This window comes from Hemitrygon akajei, chromosome 6 (assembly GCF_048418815.1).
Source record: "Hemitrygon akajei chromosome 6, sHemAka1.3, whole genome shotgun sequence".
NCBI classification, from domain to species: domain Eukaryota; kingdom Metazoa; phylum Chordata; class Chondrichthyes; order Myliobatiformes; family Dasyatidae; genus Hemitrygon; species Hemitrygon akajei.
The window spans coordinates 21,242,557-21,265,975 of NC_133129.1; the positions used below are offsets into that span (position 1 = coordinate 21,242,557).

General features: G+C 46.3%; 1 protein-coding gene across 4 annotated transcripts in view; it reads right to left on the bottom strand.

The window, feature by feature from the left end:
- The window catches only part of LOC140728899 (FYN-binding protein 1-like), a 171,754-nt gene that overhangs the window by 142,838 nt on the left and 5,497 nt on the right, over window positions 1-23,419 (bottom strand). Inside the window, exon 1 of one of the 4 annotated variants that reach the window (XM_073047985.1) lies at window positions 7,438-7,634. The exons of the other annotated variants lie outside the window; for them this stretch is intronic. The gene's annotated coding sequence lies outside the window, so the exon portion shown is untranslated. Of the gene's footprint in view, window positions 1-7,437; window positions 7,635-23,419 lie in introns of those variants that run through there. 4 annotated transcript variants of the gene reach the window in all.

The following is a 23,419-nucleotide window of genomic DNA, read 5'->3' on the forward strand; positions in this document are numbered from 1 at the left end:
CGGCTGTTGTAAATGTAGTCGAGAAGAAAAGAAGAGCTTATAAAAGGTTCATAAAACTAGGTAATAATAGAGATCTGGAAGATTAGAAGGTTAGGAGGAAGGAGCTTAAGAAAGAAATTAGGAGAGCCAGAAGGGGTCATGAGAAGGCCTTGGCAGAAAGGATTAAGGAAAACCCCAAGGCATTCTACAAGTATGTGAAGAGCACGAGGATAAGATGTGAGAGAATAGGACTAATTAAGTGTGACAGTGAAAAAGAGTGTATGGAACTGGAGGAGATAGCAGAGGTACTTAATGAATACTTTGCTTCAGTATTCACTACAGAAAAGGATCTTGGTGGACTGAAAAGCTTGAGCATATAGATATTGGAAAGCATAAGTCACTGGGATCAGACGAGATGTACCTGAGGCTACTGTAGGGGGCGAGGGAGGAGATTGCTGAACCTCTGGCAATGATCTTTGCATCATCAATGATGATGATGGGAGAGGTTCCGAAGGATTGGAGGGTTGTGGATATTGTTCTATTATTCAAGAAAGGGAGTCAAGGTAGCCCAGAAAATTATAGACCAGTGAGTCTTACCTCAGTGGTTGGTAAGTTGACGGAGAAGATCCTGACAGGCAGGATTTATGAACACTTGGAGAGGTATAATATGATTAGGAATTGTCAGCATGGCTTTGTCAAAGGCAGGTCTATTGAATTTTTTGAGGATGTGACTAAACACATTGATGAAGGAAGAGCAGTAGATGTAGTGTATGCAGATTTCAGCAAGGCATTTGATAAGGTACCCTATGCAAAGCTTATTGAGAAAGTAAGGAGGCATGGGATCCAAGGGAACATTGCTTTGTGGATCCAGAACTGACTTGCCCACAGAAGGCAAAGAGTGGTTGTAGATGGGTCATAATCTGCATGGAGGTCGGTCACTAGTGGAGTGCCTCAGGGATCTGTTCTGGGACCCTTACTCTTTGTGATTTTATAAATGACCTTGATGAGGAAGTGGGAAGATGGGTTGTGGATAGTGTGGAAGGCTGTCAGAGGTTACAGCAGGACATTGATAGGATGCAAAACTGGGCTGAGAAGCGGCAGATAGAGTTCAACGCAGATAAGTGTGAAGTGGTTTATTTTAGTAGGTCAAATGTGATGGCAGAATATAGTATTAATGGTAAGACTCTTGGCAACGTGGAGGATCAGAGGGATCTTGGGGTTCGAGTCCAAAGGACGCTCAAAGCAGCTGCACAGGTTGACTCTGTGGTTAAGAAGGCATACGGTGCATTGGCCTTCATCAATCGTGGGATTGAGTTTAAGAGCCGAGAGGTAATGTTCCAGTTATATAGGACCCTGGTCAGACCCCACTTGGAGTACTGTGCTCAGTTCTGGTCACCTCACTCTAGGAAGGATGTGGAAACCATAGAAAGGGTGCAGAGGAGATTTACAAGGATGTTGCCTGGATTGGGGAGCATGCCTTATGAAGACAGGTTGAGTGAACTCGGCTGTTTTTCCTTGGAGCAACGGAGGATGAGAGGTGACCTGATAGAGGTGTATAAGATGATGAGAGGCACTGTTTGTGTGGATAGTCAGATGCTTTTTTTCCAGGGCTGAAAAGGCTAGCACGAGAGGGCACAGTTTTAAGGTGCTTGGAAGCAGGTACAGAGGAGATATCAGGGTAAGTTCCTTACACAGAGAGTGGTGAGTGCGTGGAATGGGCTGTTGGCAAAGGTGGTGGAGGTGGATATGATAGGGTCTTTTAAGAGACTCCTAGACAGGTACATGGACTCAGAAAAATAGAGGGCTATGGGTAATCGTACATAATTTCTAAGGTAGGGACATGTTCGGCACAGCTTTGAGGGCTGAAGGGCCTGTATTGTGCTGTAGGTTTTCTGTGTTTCTAATCTTCCTAGTTCTGGCTTCACTAGCATGTGGCACGTGCTGGAGGTCCTGTCCTTTAACTTAGCACCTAACTCCCTGATCCCCCTAAGCAGAACCTCGTCACTCGTACCTACTCATGTTATTGGTACCTGCATGGACCATGACCTCTGGCTCCAGTTAAGAATGCTGAGGAATCGATCTGAGATGTCTTGGACCCTGGCGCCAAGGAGGCAACATACCATCCGGGAAACACGTTCGCATCTATCAACTGTTTATTCATTTCCATAGATGCTGCCTGACCTGCTGAGAATCTCCTGTGTTTATGATTTGGTGCTCCACCTCTCCTTCACCTTTATACTTACACAGTGACCACAGCTCAAAGTTCTCCCACAAGAGAGATCATCTTCCCCACACCCACCCCGTTAAGAGTCTGCAGTTCAGTGCTCCTCACTCTAAGTTCCAGCTGATGAACTCAAAGCTGTTCATCCTTTCCTCAGCAGGCAGTCTACCACTTCCCCCTCCGAACGGCTCCAACGTATTATCTTCTGTGGCTGACACAGACTCCTTGGGCCGAAGCGCCTGTTTCTGGGTGGTATTGCTATCGGAAGTTGTGTTGCAGCTTTATAAAACTCTCATTAGGTTGATCTGGAGAACTGCATACAGTTTTAGTCGCCATTGCAGGAAGGATGTCAAGGCTTTGGAGAGGGTGATGAAGAGGTTCACCAGGATTCTGCCTGGATTAGGAAGCAGGTGCAATAACCAGAGGTTCGTCAAACTTGGGTTGTTTTCTCTGGAGCGGTGAAGGCTGAAGGGAGATCTGACAGAGGTTGATTCGATTATGATTTTTACACAGAGAGTGGTGGGTGCCTGGAATCCTTTGCCTGGGGAGGTGGCAGAGGCAAAATACATTCGGGACTTTGAAATAGGCAGATGAAAGTGAGGAACATAGAAGGATATTGACATTGTGTAGGCAGAGGGGATTAGTTTAATTGGTCACTCAATTACTAATTTATTTGGTTCAACACAACATTGTGGGCCAAAAGGCCTGTTTCTGTGCTGTACTGGTGTATGTTCTATGACACTAAACCTCTGCCCTCTCACCTGTGCCCCCTAGTCACTGAATCCCCAACCCTGGAAAGCCTTTGAATATTTTCAAAGCTGAGATGAATGGATTGTCAATAAGCTGGAGATGGAAGGTTTAGAGAGAGGCTAGCTTTACTTGTCACACGTACATAGAAGCACGGCGAAATGTGTCATTCGCGTCAAATCCAGTCAGCGAGGACAGTGCAGGGGGCAGCCCGCAAATAACACTCCACTTCCGGCACCAACACAGCAGGCCCACAACTCGCGAACCCTAATTCACACGTCTTTGGAGCTTAGGAGGAAACTGGAGCACCCAGAGAAAGCCACAAGACATCGGAGGAGAATCAGGCCATTTGGCCCATTGATCCTGCTCCACCATTCCATCATGGCTGATTTATCATCCTGCCTTCTCTCAAAACCTGACTAAACAGGAATCTATCAACCTCCACTTTGAATAAACCCAATGACATTGCCTCCAGAGGATTCCACAGGTTCACCAGCCTCTGGCTAATGAAACTCCTCCTCATCTCTGTTCTAAACGGACATCCCTCTATTCTGAGGCTGGTCCTCGACTCAACTACCCACGTGGTCACAGGAAGAAGGTACAGACTCTGGGTGATCACTGCAGGGCGATGCACTTACCACTACACTATCGTGCCACGCCGGTTACCGGAGGGAGCAGGGTTGTGCAGTTGAGTGTGTAGTTAGATCAGCCTCGATGCTGCTAATGATGGAACTGGTCAAGGGACTGAGTGGTGTTTCATGCACTGGCTTGGAATAGACTGGGAAGCTGCTGGAGGGGGAAAAGTAGAGTTGAGTGCAAATGTACTGCGAGGGTGCCAGGCACTCGCTCTAGGCTGGGGGCGGGGAGGAAGGCATCTCAAGGTGTGACGGTAGGCAAAGAGCTCTGCTTCTGCCGAGTGAAGGTGGATGAGAAGTGAATGCCGGTGGTGTACAAGACGAGAGGCGTTGACGGATTGGACAGTGGACCCCTTTTTCCCCAGGGCAACAGCATCCAATTCCAGAAGCCATCTATCCAAGATGCAGTGGAAGAAAGTTTAAGATTAAGATTAGCTTAATTTTTATTTATTTAATTTGGAATGGATGGCTGGGTGGAGATACACCTCTACCAAAGGAGGCGTCAGGCACTCCTTCCCTCCGCTAGCCTGCAGGTCACCCTTGGGCGAGGTGTAGCACCTGCTTTGCCCCCTGATCAGGATCATGAGAAGCCATGGGAGCTGGTGGTGGATGGCCAAATGAGAAACTGGTGTATATCACAAGTCCTGGTTATGTGACCACTGACGCCAGGCAGACTGTCTCTGAAATTTTGATGATGGCTGGGGTCGCCCATCTTGTAAAGACATTGCCCTGCTGAAGGCAATGGCAAACCACTTCTGCAGAAAAATCTTCCAGGAACAACCATGGTCATGGAGACAGTGATCGCTCACGTTATACAACATGGCCAATAATGAATGAATAAACATTGTGGTTTTTTGCACGGAACAGGCCCCCCGGTCCAACGAGCCACATCACCCAGCAACGCACCTATTCAACCCCAGGTATCGCCACGCTTCTGGTGCCAACACAGCATGCCCGCAACTCACTCACCCTAACCCGCATGTCTTTGTAATGTGGGAGGAGACCCACACGGTCACAGAGAGAATATATAAACTTCATACATTCTTCATGTGAGACAGTGGTGGAATTGAACTCTGATTGCCTGCACCGTAAAGCGTTCAGTCAGCCTCTATGCTATCGTGCTGCCTGAAGGGAGATGTCAGAGGGAGGTTTTTTTGTTTAAACAGAGAGCGATGGTTGTGTGGAATGGGCTGGTGGTGGAGGCAGATACATTAGGGACATTTAAGAGACTCTTAGATAGGGAGAAGGATAAAAGAAAAATGAAGGGAAGGGTTAGATTGATCTTAGAGTAGGTTAAAAGGTCAGCACAATTTTCTGGGCTGAAGGGCCTGTACTGTGCTGAACTGTTCGATGTTCTATCTGTCTCTGCAACATCACTGCTGGCTACCACAATGACGGTAGCTGACTAGAGAGTAGAACGTCAGCCGATCGGACATGCAGAGACGCAGACAGTGGCTGCACAGGGAACTGACCCAGGAGCACTTTCTCTGACTCGATGTGCAGTCAATGCTGATAGCCCACTCCTTCTGTCCTCACTTACCCCAACCGTTGAGCTGAGGCAGAGTGATGGACATCTCTCTAGGGAGGGAGCAGAGCAGGGGGAATCAGGGAGGCCAGCAAGGACGCAGCTGGGCATCGGGCAGGCGCTGACCCGAGGAAGTCTACTTGACGCCAGTACCTCTGGAGGGACAGCCTCTGATCTCACACAGCTTGGGGCTGGAGGGAGGGTCGGAACCGAAAATGGCCTACAAGAAAGGGTTAACGCATGAGGAGAGTTTGAGGCCTCTGGGTCTGTAGTCAACGACTGCTGTTTAAAATCGCTTTAAAAACCTATTGAACATTGAAGGGGAGGGATGTGGAGAGGTTGTTCCCTATCGTGGGGAAGTCTGGGTTTCAGAGGGTACAGCTTCAGAATAGAGGAACATCCATTTCGAACAGAGATGAGGAGGAATCCCTTTACCCAAAGAGGGTGAAACTATGGAGATCATTGTATTGGACGGCTATGGAGGCCAAGTCACTGGGTATATTTAAAGCAGAGGTTGCCCAGTTCTTGATTTGTCAGGGCATCAAAGGTTGCGGGAGAAGGGCGTTGAGAGAGATAATTAAACAGCTATGATGAAAAGGTAGAGCACACTTGATGGGCTGAATGGCCTAATTCTGCTTCCATACCTTATTGTTTTAAGAATCTAATGCAGAGTGGGATGATGGGTAAGAAAACAACTTGCAGAAATGGATGTATCATGGTCCACACACCCACCCGTACCATCCCCCCCACCCACAACAATCCACTCCATCCAAAAACCTCCCCACTACCCCACACCTCTCACTCCCTCCCCACTACACTCCCCCACACCCCTCACTCTCCCCAAGCCCTCAATCCCCTCTACACTCTCCCACACCTCTCACTCTCCCCAGTCTCTCTCCCTCCCCTCTACACTCCCCCACACTCTCCCCAGTCTCTCTCCCTCCCCTCTACACTCCCCCACACCCCTCACTCTCCCCAGTCTCTCTCCCTCCCCCACACCCCACTCTCCCCAGTCTCTCTCCCTCCCCCACACCCCTCACTCTCCCCAGTCTCTCTCCCTCCCCTCTACACTCCCCCACACTCTCTCCCTCCCCTCTACACTCCCCCACACTCTCTCCCTCCCCTCTACACTCCCCCACACTCCTCTCTCCCTCCCCTCTACACTCCCCCACACTCCTCTCTCCCTCCCCTCTACACTCCCCCACACTCCTCTCTCCCTCCCCTCTACACTCCCCCACACTCCTCTCTCCCCAGTCTCTCTCCCTCCCCTCTACACTCCCCTCACTCTCCATCACCTCTACACTCCCCCACACCCCTCATTCTTCCCTCTACACTCCCCCATACCCCTCACCCTCCCCATTCCCTCCCCTCTACACTCCCCCACACTCCTCACTGTCCCCATTCCCTCCCCTCTACACTCCCCCACACCCCTCTCCCCCCCTACACTCCTCCACACCCCTCACTCTCCTGTCTCTCTGTACTCCCCCGTCACTGTCAGCCCCCACACCGCTCTCCCCTACCCCCGTCTCCCACACACTGCAGCTCTGCTCCGGACTTCGCCCTCCCCACCCACGAGGAGCCTCGGAGCGGAGGTTTACCTGGGGAAGGTGCGGGAGGCTGCCGGGGTCAGTCAGAGGCAGACGGGCCTGCCTGTTCGCACACGGAGCGCCGGGTGCGGGTTTGAAACTCTGCGTGTGGAGCTCGGCACCCAGCCCCGGCAATGAGGAAGCAGTGAAGAGGAACTATGAGAGGGGAAGCTCAGGCCAACTGCAAAGCAAGAAAGCGGTAAACTGCTGCCTCAGTTGAAAAGTGTGAACATCAGACGGAAAATGAGCCGACACTTCTTACAGCGACTTAATTACCGGCAACACGAACATTTCATAACGAAACCAGACCCAACTTTTCAGACCATAAGACATAGGAGAGGAATTAGGCCATTCAGCCCATCGAGTCTGCTCCGCCATTCCATCATGGCTGATTTATCTCTCAACCCCATTCTCCTGCCTTCTCCCCGCATCGTCTGACACCCTGACTAATCAAGAACACATCGACCCCGCTTTAAATACACTCAATTAGTTGGCCTCCACACCGGAACAACGGTGTGTTTACAGATTCACCACCCGCTGCCTGGAGCAATTCTCTCTCCTACAGGGAACATCCTTGTGTTCTGAGGCTGTGCGGTCCTAGACTCCCCCTCTGTGGGACCGTCCTCTCCATGTCCACTCCAGCTACCAAATGACTTTTAACCACAGAAGCCCGCCGATTTACGGCTTAATGGGGCGAGTCTATTGAACCAGTTGAACATGGAACGATAAAGGGTAGCAACTCACATTTAATCTGTCCCTTTCACCATTCCAGACGACAGCGCTGCAAGTTTCTCAGTGTCGTGTGCTGACTACGCTGTCCCGCTTCCTTTCCCAACGAGGTCTGGAAACTCGCCGCTGCGTCTAAAAGCTGAAGACGTGTGTTGTCTCACCCGGGACGTTACTGCACACCCGTCCACAAGCATCGACCGCGTCCGGTACACACCTACAGCGGGCGCACACCGCGACACGGGGGGACATCGCCACCTGCAGGCTCACAAGTTCAAGCACCAGACCCAGCAATCACCCCCCTCCTCAGCTGTGAGGCTCATCAACCCCTCCACACCTCCAACCAGCACTACCCTATCATTTCCTGTCGGCCCCCTTATGTACAGACACTCCCGTGCCCTGTGTCACATTATGGACATACAATCTGAGAATAGATAGATTTCCTGTCAGTCCCCTTATGTACAGACACTCCTATGCATGGTGTCACCTTATCAACATACAATCATATAACCATAGAACACTACAGCACAGTACAGGCCCTTCAGCCCTCCATGTTGTGCCGACCCATATAATCCTTAAAAAAAGTACTAAACCCACACTACCCCATAACGCTCTATTTTTATTTCATCCATGTGCCTGTCCAAGAGGCTCTTAAATACCCCTAATGTTTTAGCCTCCACCACCATCCCTGGCAAGTCATTCCAGGCACTCACAACCGTTTGTGTAAAAAACTTACCCCTGATGTTTCCCCTAAACTTCCCTCCCTTAATTTTGTACATATGCCCTCTGGTGTTTGCTATTTGTGCCCTGGGGAACAGGTACTGACTATCCACCCTATCTATGCCTCTCATAATCTTGTAGACCTCTATCAAATCCCCTCTCATTCTTCTACACTCCAAAGAGAAAAGTCCCAGCTCTGCTAACCTTGCTTCATATGACTTGTTCTCCAATCCAGGCAACATCCTGGTAAATCTCCTCTGCACCCTTTCCATAGCTTCCACATCCTTCCTATAACGAGGTGACCAGAATTGAACACAATACTCTTAAGTGCGGTCTCACCAGAGATTTGTAGAGTTGCAACATGACCTCTCTACTCTTGAACTCAATCCCCCTGTTAATGAAGCCTAGCATCCCATAGGCCTTCTTAACTACCCTATCAACCTGCGCAGCGACCTTGAGGGATGTATGGATTTGAACCCCAAGGTCCCTTTTGTTCATTTACACTCTTAAGTAACCGACCATTAACCCTGTACTCAGTCTTCTGGTTTGTCCTTCCAAAATGTATCACCTCACACTTGTCCGGATTGAACTACATCTGCCATTTTTCTGCCCAACTCTACAGCCTGTCTATATCCTCTTGTAACCTTCGACCACCTACAGCTCCATCCACAACTCCTCCAATCTTAGTGCCATCCGCAAACTTACTCACCCATCCTTCTGCCTCTAAATCCAGGTCATTTATAAAAATCACAAATAGCAGGGGTCCTGCACAAATAGCACATCAGTCTCTGTGTGTAAGCTGTCTTACGTATCACATAACCTGATGCACAAATAATCAATGTGTAAAAGACAAACTGTGCAAATATAAAAATTTAAAAAACAAACAAAAATAATAAAAATAAATAAGCAATAAGCATCGAGAACATGAGATGAAGAGTCTTTGAAAGTGTCCATGGGTTGTGGGAACAGATCAGTGACGGGGCAAGTGAAGCTGAGTGAATTTATCCCCTCTGGTTCGAGACGCTGATGACTGCAGGGTTCCTGAACCTGGTGGTGTGGGTCCTGATGGCAACAGTGAGAAGAGAGCATGTCCTGGATGTTGGTGGTGTGGGAAGGGGTCCTTAGTAACGGATGCAGCCCTTGTAGATAGGCTCAGTGGCGAGGAGGGCTTCACCTGTGAGGAACTGGGCTGCTTTCCACCACTGTTTGCAGGCTCCCCTCCATTGTGACTGGGATGCCTGCCGCCAGCCCTTCACCGACACTGGGTCTAAACCTGGATTCCGCCTCCTCAACACTACTTCACCAGAAAAAATGCAGCGTCAATGCCTCGCGTTTTCTTCGTCTTCTTCATTTGCTGGTGCATAGTTAGTGCAGTGAGAACGGCTCCAGGGGCTGTGTCACCTACTCAGTGTGAGATGTGGGAATTCTGCGAGACCTCCAGCCTCCCGGACAAACACGTCTGCACCAGGTGCACCGAGCCACAGCTCCTGAGAGAACACGTTAGGGAACTGGTGCTTCGGCTGGATTACCTTTGGCTCATACGGGAGAATGAGGAAGTGACAGAGAGGTAGTCACCTCCAGGTTGCAGGAGGCAGGTGAAAGGGTGACTGTCAGGAGAGAAAAAGGAAGTGGGCTGCCAGTGCAGAGTATCCCGGTGGCCATTCCCCTCAAAAATCATTCTACGTTTCAGATACCGTCAAGGTCTATGAACCAGAATCACTGGGATGCGTCATGAAGTTTGATAACTTAGCAGCAGTTCAATGCAATGCATAATATAGAAGAAGAGGAAAAATAAATAATAGGCATATTGAGCAGATTAAAAATCATGAAAAAAACAGAAATAATATATATTTTAAAAGTGAGGTAGTGTCCAAGGGTTCAATGTCCATTTAGGAATTGGGTGGCAGAGGGAAAGAAGCTGTTCCTGAATGGACTCGATGGGCTTAATGGCCTAATTCTGTTCCTGTCTTACGAACACACTATATTCTGCATAATTACAGTATATAAAATTTATTCTGGAAAGACGCCATGTATCCCAGCTCAGTTACACCAATTTCATCTTTCACATGGGTTTTATACCACTCTTCTTCCACTAACTCATCATACCCTATTTTTGCCTCTGTTCTCATCTACCTTCCCTGTAAATTAATCCAACCAATGCACTTTAATGCCTGGGAGAGCAGGTCTCACATTCTAACTACTTAATGAGTAAAGGTCACTTGTGAATTCTTCACTAAATCAGAATCAAAATCAGGTTTATTATCACCAGCATGTGACGTGAAATTTGTTAACTTAGCAGCAGCAGTTCAATGCATTACATAATCTAGCAGAGAAAAAAAATAAACAAGTAAATCAATTACATATGTTGAATAGATTTTTTTAAACTGTGCAAAGACAGAAATACTGTATATTTAAAAAACAGTGAGGTCGTGTCCAAAGCTTCAATGACCATTTAGGAATTGGATGGCAGAGGGGAAGAAGCTGTTCCTGAATTGCTGAGTGTGTGCCTTCAGGCTTCTGTACCTCCTACCTGATGGTAACAGTGAGAAAAGGGCATGTCCTGGGTGCTGGAGGTCCTTAATAATGAATGCTGTCTTTCTGAGACACTGCTCCCTAAAGATGTCCTGGGTACTTTGTAGGCTAGTACCCAAGATGGAGCTGACTAGATTTACAACCCTCTGTAGCTTCTTTCGGTCCTGTGCAGTAGCCCCTCCATACCAGACAGTGATGCAGCCTGTCAGAATGGTCTCCACGGTACAACTTTAGACATCTTTGAGTGTATTTGTTGACATGCCAAATCTCTTCAAACTCCTAATGAAGTATAGTCACTGTCTTTCCTTCTTTATAACTACATTGATATGTTGGGACCAGGTTAGGTCCTCAGAGATCTTGACATCCAGGAACTTGAAACTGCTCACTCTCTACTTCTGATCCCTCTATGAGGATTGGTAAGTGTTCCTTCATCTTACCCTTCCTGAAGTCCACAATCAGCTCTTTTGTCTTACTGACATTGAGTGCCAGGTTGTTGCTGTGACACCACTCCACTAGTTGGTATATCTCACTTCTGTACGCCCTCTCATCACCACCTGAGATTCTACCAACAATAGTTGTATTGTCAGCAAATCTACAGTTGGCATTTGAGCTATGCCTAGCCACACAGTCATGTGTATCTACAGAGTAGAGCAGTGGGCTAAGCACACACCCCTGAGGTGCACCAGTGTTGATCGTCAGTGAGCAGGATATGTTATCACTAATCAGCACAGATTGTCGTCTTCCAGTTAGGAAGTCGAGGATCCACTTGCAGAGGGAGGTACAGAGGCCCAGGTTCTGTAACTTCTCAATCAGGATTGTGGGAATGATGGTATTAGTCGATGAACAGTATCCTGACGTAGGTGTTTGTGTTGTCCAGGTGATCTAAGGCCGTGTGGAGAGCCATTGAGATTGCGTCTGCCGCTGACCTATTGTGGTGATAGTCAAGTTGCAATGGGTCCAGGTCCTTGCTGAGGCAGGAGTTCAGTCTACTCATGACCAACCTCTTAAAGCATTTCATCACTGTCGATGTGAGTGCTACCGGGCGATAGTCATTAAGGCAGCCCACGTTATTCTTCTTAGGCACTGGTATAATTGTTGCTTTTTTGAAGCAAGTGGGAACCCATAGCAGTAAGAGGTTGAAAATGTCCTTGAATACTCCCACTTGTTGGTTGGCACAGGTTTTCAAAGCCTTACCAGGTACTCCATCTGGACCTTCTGCCTTGGGAGGGTTCACCCTCTTTAAAGACAGCCTCACATCAGCCTCTGAGACAGAGATCACAGGGTCACCAGGTGCAGCAGGGATCTTCACAGCTGTAGTCGTGTTCTCCCTTTCAAAGCGTGCATAGAAGGCACTGAGTTCATCTGGTAGTGAAGCATTGCTGCCATTCATGCTATTGGGTTTTATTTTGTAGGAAGTAATGTCTTGCAGACCCTGCCCGAGTTGTCGTACATCCAATGTTGCCTCCAACCTCATTTGAAATAGCCCCCCACAAATCATACCTGGTTTTCTGGTACAGGCCTGGGTTGCCAGACTTGAATGCCACAGATCTAGCCTTCAGCAGACGATGTACCTCCTGGTTCATTGACGGCTTTTGGTTTGAGAGTGTACAGTAAGTCTTTGTAGGCACAAACTCATCCACACGGGTTTTAATGAAGTCGGTAACAACTGCAGCATATTCATCCAGGTTCAAAGATGATTCCCTGAATACATTCCAATCCACCGATTCAAAGCAGTCCTGTAGGTGCTCCTGTGCTTCCCTTGTCCAAACCTTCCTGGTCCTCACTACTGGTGCTGCAGTCTGCAATCCTATCAAAGTGACCGGGTCTCTGGCACTGCGTGGGGCTCTGTGGCTCGGGAGGGAAGGGGAGAGAAGAGGACTGCTGTGGTGATAGGGGATTCCGTACTTAGAGGAGTAGATAGGGGAGTCTGTGGACGTGATAGAGATACCAGGATGGTATGTTGCCTCCCAGGTGCCAGGGTCAGGACATTAGGCTTTACAATTCTACCGCCAGGACTTAAGAACTTTTTAAAAGCTATTATTAATGCTTTTTGAGATAGTGATTTAGATGCATATCATATTTTTTACTGAGTTAAGTATTGTATGTAATTAGTTTTGCTACAACAAGTGTATGGGACATTGGAAAAAAAGTTGAATTTCCCCATGGGGATGAATAAAGTATCTATCTATCTATCTATCTATCTATCTATCTATCTATCTATCTATCTATCTATCTATCCATCTATCTATCTATCTATCTATCTATCTATCTATCTATCTCTCTGTCTATCTATCTATCTATCTATCTATCTATCTATCTATCTATCTATCTATCTATCTATCTATCTATCTCTCTATCTATCTATCTATCTATCTATCTATCTATCTATCTATCTATCTATCTCAGACCGAGTCCACAGCATTCTAATGGGGGAGGGTGAGCAGCCAGAAGTTTTGGCACATATTAGCACCGATGACATAGGTAGAAAAGTGAGGAGGTCCTGAAGAGAGGATTTATAAGCTGAAAAACAGGACCCCTGGGGTAATAATCTCTGGATTGCTGCCTGTGCCACACACTAGTGAGGGTAAGAATAGGATGATTTGGCAGGTGAACGTATGGCTGAGAAACTGGTTCAGGGGACAGGGTTTCAGAATTTTGGATCATTGGCGGGTTACACCTAGATAGATAGATAGATAGATAGATAGATAGATAGATAGATAGATAGATAGATAGATAGATAGATAGATAGATACTTTATTCATCCCCATGGGGAAATTCAACTTTTTTTCCAATGTCCCATACACTTGTTGTAGCAAAACTAATTACATACAATACTTAACTCAGTAAAAAATATGATATGCATCTAAATCACTATCTCAAAAAGCATTAATAATAGCTTTTAAAAAGTTCTTAAGTCCTGGCGGTAGAATTGTAAAGCCTAATGGCATTGGGGAGTATTGACCTCTTCATCCTGTCTGAGGAGCATTGCATCGATAGTAACCTGTCGCTGAAACTGCTTCTCTGTCTCTGGATGGTGCTATGTAGAGGATGTTCAGAGTTATCCATAATTGACCGTAGCCTACTCAGCGCCCTTCGCTCAGCTACCGATGTTAAACTCTCCAGTACTTTGCCCACGACAGAGCCCGCCTTCCTTACCAGCTTATTAAGACGTGAGGCGTCCCTCTTCTTAATGCTTCCTCCCCAACACGCCACCACAAAGAAGAGAGTGCTCTCCACAACTGACCTATAGAACATCTTCAGCATCTCACTACAGACATTGAATGACGCCAACCTTCTTAGGAAGTACAGTCGACTCTGTGCCTTCCTGCACAAGGCATCTGTGTTGGCAGTCCAGTCTAGCTTCTCGTCTAACTGTACTCCCAGATACTTGTAGGTCTTAACCTGCTCCACACATTCTCCATTAATGATCACTGGCTCCATATGAGGCCTAGATCTCCTAAAGTCCACCACCATCTCCTTGGTCTTGGTGATATTGAGACGCAAGTAGTTTGAGTTGCACCATATCACAAAGTCCTGTATCAGTTTCCTATACTCCTCCTCCTGTCCATTCCTGACACACCCCACTATGGCCGTGTCATCAGCGAACTTGAATACCCTTGTGGGCAGGTTGTGGAGGATTGAAACTGATTGGGCAGGGGGGTGGGAACTGGAGGGATAGGGCTGAGGACATGGCAGTTGGTTTTCCGGTGGATGCAGTGTCTATGAGACCGTCAGGGAGGGCAGAGCTGAATTGTAATCAGCAGGATGAGTTGAAGTGTAACAGGGACAAAATCAAAAGGGGTGATGAATAAGGGACTGAAGGTCCCTTTGAATGCTCACAGTATATGGAATAAGATAGATAAACTTACAACGCAGTTAAAGATTGACATGTATGATGTTGAGGGCATCTGTGTCGTGGCTGGAAGAAGGTTATAGTTGGGAGCTTAACATCCAAGGATACACATTGTATCGTAAGGACAAGCAGGTAGGCAGAGGGGGTGGGGAGGCTCTGTTGGAAAAAATTAAATCAATTCTTAGAAAGAGGTGACATAGGATCAGGAGATGTAGAACTGTTGAGGTTAGAGTTAAGGAACTGCAAGGGTAAAAAGACCTTGAAGGGAGATACATACAGGTCTCTGAACAGTAGCCAGGGTGTGGGCATCTTACTTTAATACACCCCTCCCCCACCCACCTTCCTTCTCACCTGGTCTCACCTATCACCTGTCAGCTCCTCCTCCTCCCCTCAGCTTCTTATTCTGACTCTTTCCCTTCCTTATGAAGGTCTTTGCCTGAATCTTCGACTGTTTATTCTCCTCCATAGACGCTGCCTGACCAGCTGAGTTCCTCCAGCATTTTGTGCAAGTTACCTTCTTAAAAGTTTGTACAGATTCAGTATATCTAAAACTTTGACAGACTTCTATAGCTGCACATTGGAGTGTTCTGACTGGTTGCATCAAGGCTTGGTATGGAAACACCAGTGCCCAGGAATGGAAAAGACTACAGAAAGTGATGGATACAGCCCAGTCCATCACAGGTAAAGCCCTCCCCATTATCGGGCACATTTACACGGCGCGCTGCCGTGAGAAAGCAACACCCCTCATCGAGGACCTGCACCATCCAGACCATGCTCTCTTCTCACCACTACCATTGGGCAGGAGTACAAAACCTCAGGTCCCACACCACCAGGTTCAGGAACTGTTATTACCCTACAACCATCAGGAAGGAGATACAAGAGCCTCAGGTCCCACACCACCTGGTTCAGGAACTGTTATTACCCTACAACCATCAGGAAGGAGACACAAGAGCCTCAGGTCCCACACCACCTGGTTCAGGAACTGTTATTACCCTACAACCATCAGGAAGGAGATACAAGAGCCTCAGGTCCCACACCACCTGGTTCAGGAACTGTTATTACCCTACAACCATCAGGAAGGAGATACAAGAGCCTCAGGTCCCACACCACCTGGTTCAGGAACTGTTATTACCCTACAACCATCAGGAAGGAGACACAAGAGCCTCAGGTCCCACACCACCTGGTTCAGGAACTGTTATTACCCTACAACCATCAGGAAGGAGATACAAGAGCCTCAGGTCCCACACCACCTGGTTCAGGAACTGTTATTACCCTACAACCATCAGGAAGGAGATACAAGAGCCTCAGGTCCCACACCACCTGGTTCAGGAACTGTTATTACCCTACAACCATCAGGAAGGAGACACAAGAGCCTCAGGTCCCACACCACCTGGTTCAGGAGCTGTTATTACCCTACAACCATCAGGAAGGAGATACAAGAGCCTCAGGTCCCACACCACCTGGTTCAGGAACTGTTATTACCCTACAACCATCAGGAAGGAGACACAAGAGCCTCAGGTCCCACACCACCTGGTTCAGGAACTGTTATTACCCTACAACCATCAGGAAGGAGATACAAGAGCCTCAGGTCCCACACCACCTGGTTCAGGAACTGTTATTACCCTACAACCATCAGGAAGGAGACACAAGAGCCTCAGGTCCCACACCACCTGGTTCAGGAACTGTTATTACCCTACAACCATCAGGAAGGAGATACAAGAGCCTCAGGTCCCACACCACCTGGTTCAGGAACTGTTATTACCCGACAACCATCAGGAAGGAGATACAAGAGCCTCAGGTCCCACACCACCTGGTTCAGGAACTGTTATTACCCTACAACCATCAGGAAGGAGACACAAGAGCCTCAGGTCCCACACCACCTGGTTCAGGAGCTGTTATTACCCTACAACCATCAGGAAGGAGATACAAGAGCCTCAGGTCCCACACCACCTGGTTCAGGAACTGTTATTACTTCAACCACCAGGCTTCTGAACCAAAGGGCAGAACTTGACTCAGCTCAGTACTAAACCGTTCCCACATTCCACTCAAAGCTCAATTTCAAGCACTCTATAATTCATGTTTTCAGTATTATTTATGCTTTTTTTTATTATATGCATGATTCTTTTGCACATTGGTCTTTTGTCCCTTTTTGGTATGTATGATTTTTTCATAAATTCTATTGCATTTCTTCATTTTTTGTAAATGCCTGCAAGACAATGAATCTCAAGGTAGCATATGGTGACGTACTTTGATAATAAATTTACTTTGAACTTGGAACTTTGAATTACAGTTTGGTACGGTAACTCCTCTACCAGTGAGCACAAGGAATTGTAGAGTTGTGGATACAGCTCCGCACATCACAGGAACTAGCCTCCTCTCCACTGACTCCATCAGTACTTCTCAGTGCCTCTAAAGCAGCCAGCGTAATCAAAGACCCTACCCACCCCAGACGTCCTCACTTCTCCCCTCCCCATCAGGCAGAAGCTGCACAAGTCTGAAAGCGCGTCCCACCAGGCTCAAAGACAGCTTCTGCCCCAGAGGGACTCTTCTCCTCGTTATGATCTTGTTGTCTTGCCTCCACTGCATTTTCTCTGGAACTGTAAAACTTTATTCCGTTACTGCTTTTCCGTTGTACTATCTCAGTACACGGATACATTGAAATTACCGAAGAGAACGTCAAACGTCCAACGCGCAAAAAAAAGAACAAACCGCACAAACTCCAAAAAGCCAGCGAGTAACACTGAATATCAAACCACAGAGTCTTTGAAATCCTCCAGGACCGTGGCCCTTTTCAGCATTAGGTTTCCGAGCTCCCTGCTGCATCGCATTTGAAGTGTCACCGGATCATTTGACCTGTACCCTACAGCATTTAATCTGTACACTTTACTGATGTATAATTCATTTGTAGACTTAATTATTACTTTGCTAAGTTATTGTGTGTTATGTGTACTACTGTGCTTAACACCCCGTCCGGAGAAACATCTCGTTTGACAGTGTACGTGTACATAGTTAAATAGCAACAAACTTGACTGAAATGTTCAGTTCAGTTCGATTGAGTGCTGCGTTGTTGTTGACCGCAGGCTGCAGAGCCCCGTGAGCCCAATACAAATCGCTCAGAATGGTCATAAGAAAAAAAAGAAGTAACCAGAAACACAAATATCATGAACTGCAGATTTCTCTGAAAACGAGTCCATTCCACAAACCCTGGACTCCTGCGCCTTCCTTCAGCAGAAGCAACTGAGAGGGGGTGGGTGACTGGTCAAAGCATGTACATGGCACATGTGACAGTAATGAACCGATTCACAGCATAATCTTCTCCCCTCTCCCACTGGGCAGAAGATGCGAAGCCCTGAAAGCACGCCCCACCACCCTCGATCCCACTGCCACCAGACTGGAACCCATACCTTGTACGATAAGACGGACTCTTGGACACATAATCTAGCTTATCGCTGACTTGTTTGGTCAAGGAAGCACAGCAGTGTCCCCATTTCCTGAGGAGAGTGAGCGGAGTGAGGCCGAGTGAGTTTTTACTGGATCACCACGGGGAGTCTCCTGAGCAGTGCTCCGTCACCGTCTGGTACGGGAGTTGCAAGGCCCCTGACCGCGAAACGATCGCAACGATTACGGAGAGGATCACTGGGGTCTCCCTCCCACCCATAGAGGTAGTCACCAGGGGCACTGCTTGCACGGGGCATTTCGCACTGTCAGTGATCCCGCCCGTCCATCTCTTTGACCATCGGGCAGGAGGTACCGCAGCATTAGGACCAGGACTGTCAGGATGGGAAACAGCTCCCCCCTGCCCCAGGCTGTGACACTACTGAACTCCCCTGCCACCACCAGGGCTCATCACGTACCAAGTTCCAGAGCGTTATACTGTTTACTTTTTATCTTGTATCTTAAGTTCACCTTAGTATTTATTAATTTGTTTGCAGTAATATTACTTTCTGTGTAGTGGGTGAGTTAGGTGTACTGTGTTGTGCACCTTGGACTGGAGGGATGATTTTCGTTTGGCGGGATAGGTGTGTATGGTTGAATGACAATAAGCTAAATATGAACTTGTATCTACACTACACTTCAGCAGTAGCTGTTATACTTTATTCTGCATCCTGTTATTGTCGTACCTTGCTCTGCCTCAGTACATTGTGTAATGAATTGACCTGTATGAACCAGAGAAGTAATCCACACTATGTCCATACATGTGTTCATTATAAACCAGCAATCCAGGAACTAAATGATACAAAGAGGAAGTTGGATCAGCAGATATAGAACACCAAATTTAAATACTAACCAGAGATCAGATCGCCAGGAACTCCCCCAGCTTCTCCCTTGCCCAAAGAAATCTAATGCAGAATAAGTACTTAAACTCAGCACAGTCCATTGAGTAGCTGACTCCACTGTTCAGTGACCCCGGTTCGACCCCTACTTCCAGTACGGCCTGTTGTGTGGAGTTTGTGTGTTTCCCAGTGTCTGATCCCGATCTCCACTGTCTGTGTGTGGAGTTTGTGTGTTTCCCAGTGTCTGATCCCGATCTCCACTGTCTGTGTGTGCAGTTTGTGTGTTTCCCAGTGTCTGACCCCGATCTCCACTGTCTGTGTGTGCAGTTTGTGTGTTTCCCAGTGTCTGACCCCGATCTCCACTGTCTGTGTGTGGAGTTTGTGTGTTTCCCAGTGTCTGACCCTGATCTCCAGTGTCTGTGTGTGGAGTTTGTGTGTTTCCCAGTGTCTGACCCTGATCTCCAGTGTCTGTGTGTGCAGTTTGTGTGTTTCCCAGTGTCTGATCCCGATCTCCAGTGTCTGTGTGTGGAGTTTGTGTGTTTCCCAGTGTCTGACCCTGATCTCCAGTGTCTGTATGTGCAATTTGTGTGTTTCCCAGTGTCTGACCCCGATCTCCAGTGTCTGTGTGTGGAGTTTGTGTGTTTCCCAGTGTCTGATCCCGATCTCTGGCATGGCCTGTTGTGTGGAGTTTGATTACAGCTCCCAGAACGGCTGGATACACAATGTCTGCTGCTTCCACCTTTATTTATCTGCTGACAACATCCTTAAAGAACTCTCTGATTATCTCAATGAAAATCCAAATGGGCCCTCTGGTCCTAGACTTTCCCATCATGGTAAATATATATTTGAAATTATAAGGATGAATTTTTTTCTTTCAGATTCAGATTCAGTTTCATTTAATTATCACAAATACGTGGAAACACAGAAATATGTCAACCAACACAGGGATGAGCTGCGGGCAGCTTGCACAACAGCAGCAGCAAGATAACAGTGAAACAAGCCACTTAACTCACACACTCACTCACACACTCACACACACACACACACACACACACACACACACACACACACACACACACACACACTTATACATGTGCTCACATACAAAGACACATACACTCACACACTGACACACACAGTCACACATGCACATTCACACACACTCACACAGTCACACACACACTCACATGCACACATGCTACCACGCACACACACTCACACACACAGACACACACACACACACTCACACACACAGACACACACACACACACACACACACACACACACACTCACACACACAGACACACACACACACACACACACTCATACACACAGACACACACACTCACTCACACACACAGACACACACACACACACACACATGCTCCCACACACACTCACTCACTCACACACACAGACACACAGACACACACACACACTCATACACACACACACACACTCACTCACTCACTCACTCACTCACACTCACGTGTGCACACACACACAGGATTGGATAATGCACATTCACAAGAAAACTAGAATCTGAACATAAATTTTGTGCAATTTTTACCAGAAAAGTGAACAATTACAATGAAAAAACAAGTGGAAAGTGTGTACTTGGTCTGGGTGGAAATTTCCTCTGCAGATTACCTCTAGGTCATGGGTTCCCAGCCTAGGGTCTACAATTGATGGCAGGGTCCAGGGCATAAAACAGGTTGGGAGGCCCTGCTCCCAGTCTCCTCCCTCTCATCTCAAACACTTGATCTTATCTTGGACATCCCTATCATTTTACTATCTACACCCCTTTATGACACTGTTTATGAAGATTCCTGACCAGCCCATCAGCCGACAGCGCTACTTGCTTGAACCTGACAGCGATATTTTTCTTTGCACAGTACTGCTGCCACAGAACAACAAATTTCACAGCATGTAAGTCAGTGATAACTCACCTGAATCTGATTACCCCCACCCCACCCCATCCCCCTGCCCCGTGCATTCCTGTCTCTCTCTGCTGACATTTCTCCTCACTAAGACCAGAAGACACAGCAGCAGAATTAAGCCGTTCCATCATGGTTGACTTATCCTCCCTCTCAACCCCACTCCCCTGCCGTCTCCCCGTAACACCCCGACTAATCAAGAACCTATCAATCTCCACTTTAAATATACACAATGACCTGGCCTCCACAGCTGACTGAGGGTAAGAGGAAAGAGATTTTGATGGGATCTGACGGGAACCTTCAACCAGAGAGAGTGAGCAGCTAGAACTGATAAATTGTTTTTTTCAGATTGTGAGGTCAAGAGTCTGTCAACATACTAAGGAACCATTCAATAGTTTTATAACCGTGGGGTAAGCCTGGTGGTATGAGTTTTTGTACCTTCTGTTCAATGGGAGAGGGAGACAAGAGAATGTCCAGGGGGAGTGGGGTCGTTGATTATACCGGCTGCTTTAGGGTAATTGGTGTCTGTAGGGTGACGTGAACACAGTGTAGGGGCAGTCACAGTTTTACTAAGGGTGAGTGGGTCAGACAGGGCCCAGCCTTGCTAACGTTTCCTGTTTCATTTTACATTCTTTTGTCTCCTTTTCTGACCCTCATTGTGTAAGGGCTGTCATGGCAATCCCAACCATGAGCCTTTGGGATGAGGGAGGAAACCGGAGCACCCAGAGGAAACCCACACGGTCACGGGGGAGAACGTGCAAGCTCCCTACAGACAGCAACGGGAATTTCACCCAAGTTAGGCTAACCGCTACCCTACCGAGCTGCCTTTGTTATCTACTTGCTGTGATTTCATTGTCCTCGATGACCTTTCCATCTGCCTTGTCTTGGAACTATATAGTCTGATTGTTCACCGCATACCCAATTATAATCTATTTGTATCTTCTCATCGTGAATTTTGCCTACCTGATTCTCTGTGCCTGTGACTTCTTCATTGTACCTGTGTCTTTAGTGCAACGCTATTACAGCTCAGAACGTTGAAGTTCTGAGTTCATTTCTGGCGTCCTCTGTAAGGAGTTTGTACATTTTTCCCGTGAATATGTAGGTTTCCTCCCACTGTCCAAAGACTTGTTAGTAGGTTAACTGGTGATTGTAAATTTGCGCTAGGATTAAACTGCTGGGTTTCTGGGTGGTGCAGTTCATGAGCTGGAAGAGTCTGTTTTGTACTGGGTCTTGAAATAAAAAATACATGCACTTGTGCAGGTGACAGTGAAGTTGACTTTGAATGTCGCAGCACCTTCACCGTCAGGACCACCGCGGTTCAAGAAGCAGGCATGATAAAAGTTGGTTATCCATTGTGAAAGGAATAAGTTTATTTTGAATTAAAGGTCTCTTTGCTAATAAAGATTTCCTTATCTCATTGTCAACATTTATCTTATTCCATAAATCAATCAAATGTTTTAATATAGGAGATTCTTTCTTTTCCCGTATCCATTTAGATTCCCACTTATATATAAAATCTTCTGGTATATTTTCTCCTATTTTTATCTAGTTCTATTCTAATCCATGCTGGCTTACCTTCATCAAAAAAAGATGCAATAAATCTAAGTTGATTTGCTTTATAATAATTCTTAAAGTTTGGAAGTTGTAACCCTCCTAGATCAAATTTCCATGTCAAATTTCCATGCCAATTATTCTTGACATCTTACCTTTCCAAAGGAACTTCCTCACACATTTATTTAACTCTTGAAAAAACTTCTGGGGTAGTTGTATTGGTAGTGTTTGGAATAAGTATTGTAATCTAGGGAATATATTCATTTTTACAGCATTTACTCTGCCTACTAATGTTATTGGTAACATCATCCATTTATCAAGATCTTGAATTTTTTTCAATAATAGTAAATAATTTAATTTATATAAATTCTTTATATCATTATCAACTGTTATACCTAAATATTTTATACCATTTATCGGCCATCTAAATTGAGTTATTAATCGACATTGACTATAATCTCCTTTAGTAAGAGGTAGAATTTCACTTTTATCCCTATTTATTTTGTAGCCTGATATTTTCCCATATTCTTCCAATCTAGAAGATAATTTACGTAGCGAATACAATGGGTTTAGATAAAAAGGGATTAGATATATAGGAGACTGTTTTGAAGGAGGTATATTAATGTCATTTGATCAATTAAAGAATAAATACAAAATATCAAACAACACTCTTTTTTGTTATTTCCAATTAAGGGCTTATTTAAGAGATAAACTGGGTCAAACAATGTTATTGCCAAAACCTAATGAAATAGAAACTTTAATTCAAAAAGGAAAAATTAAAAAAATTATTTCTTGTCTGTATAGTTTGATTCAAAAACAGGCAATTAAACAAGGAATTCATAAGTCAAGACAAAAATGGGAAACTGACTTGAATATTAAAATTGAAGAAACAAGTTGGTCAAGACTATGTCTTGACAGTATGACAAGTACAACAAATGTCCGGTTAAGATTAGTGCAATATAGTTTTTTGCATCAATTATATATTACACCACAAAAAATAAATAAATTAAACCAAAATTTATCTGATCAATGCTTCCGATGTAATCAAGAAATTTGTACTTTTTTACATTCTACTTGGTCTTGTTTTAAAATTCAACCTTTTTGGACAAATTTAAGAGTTTTACTGGAACAAA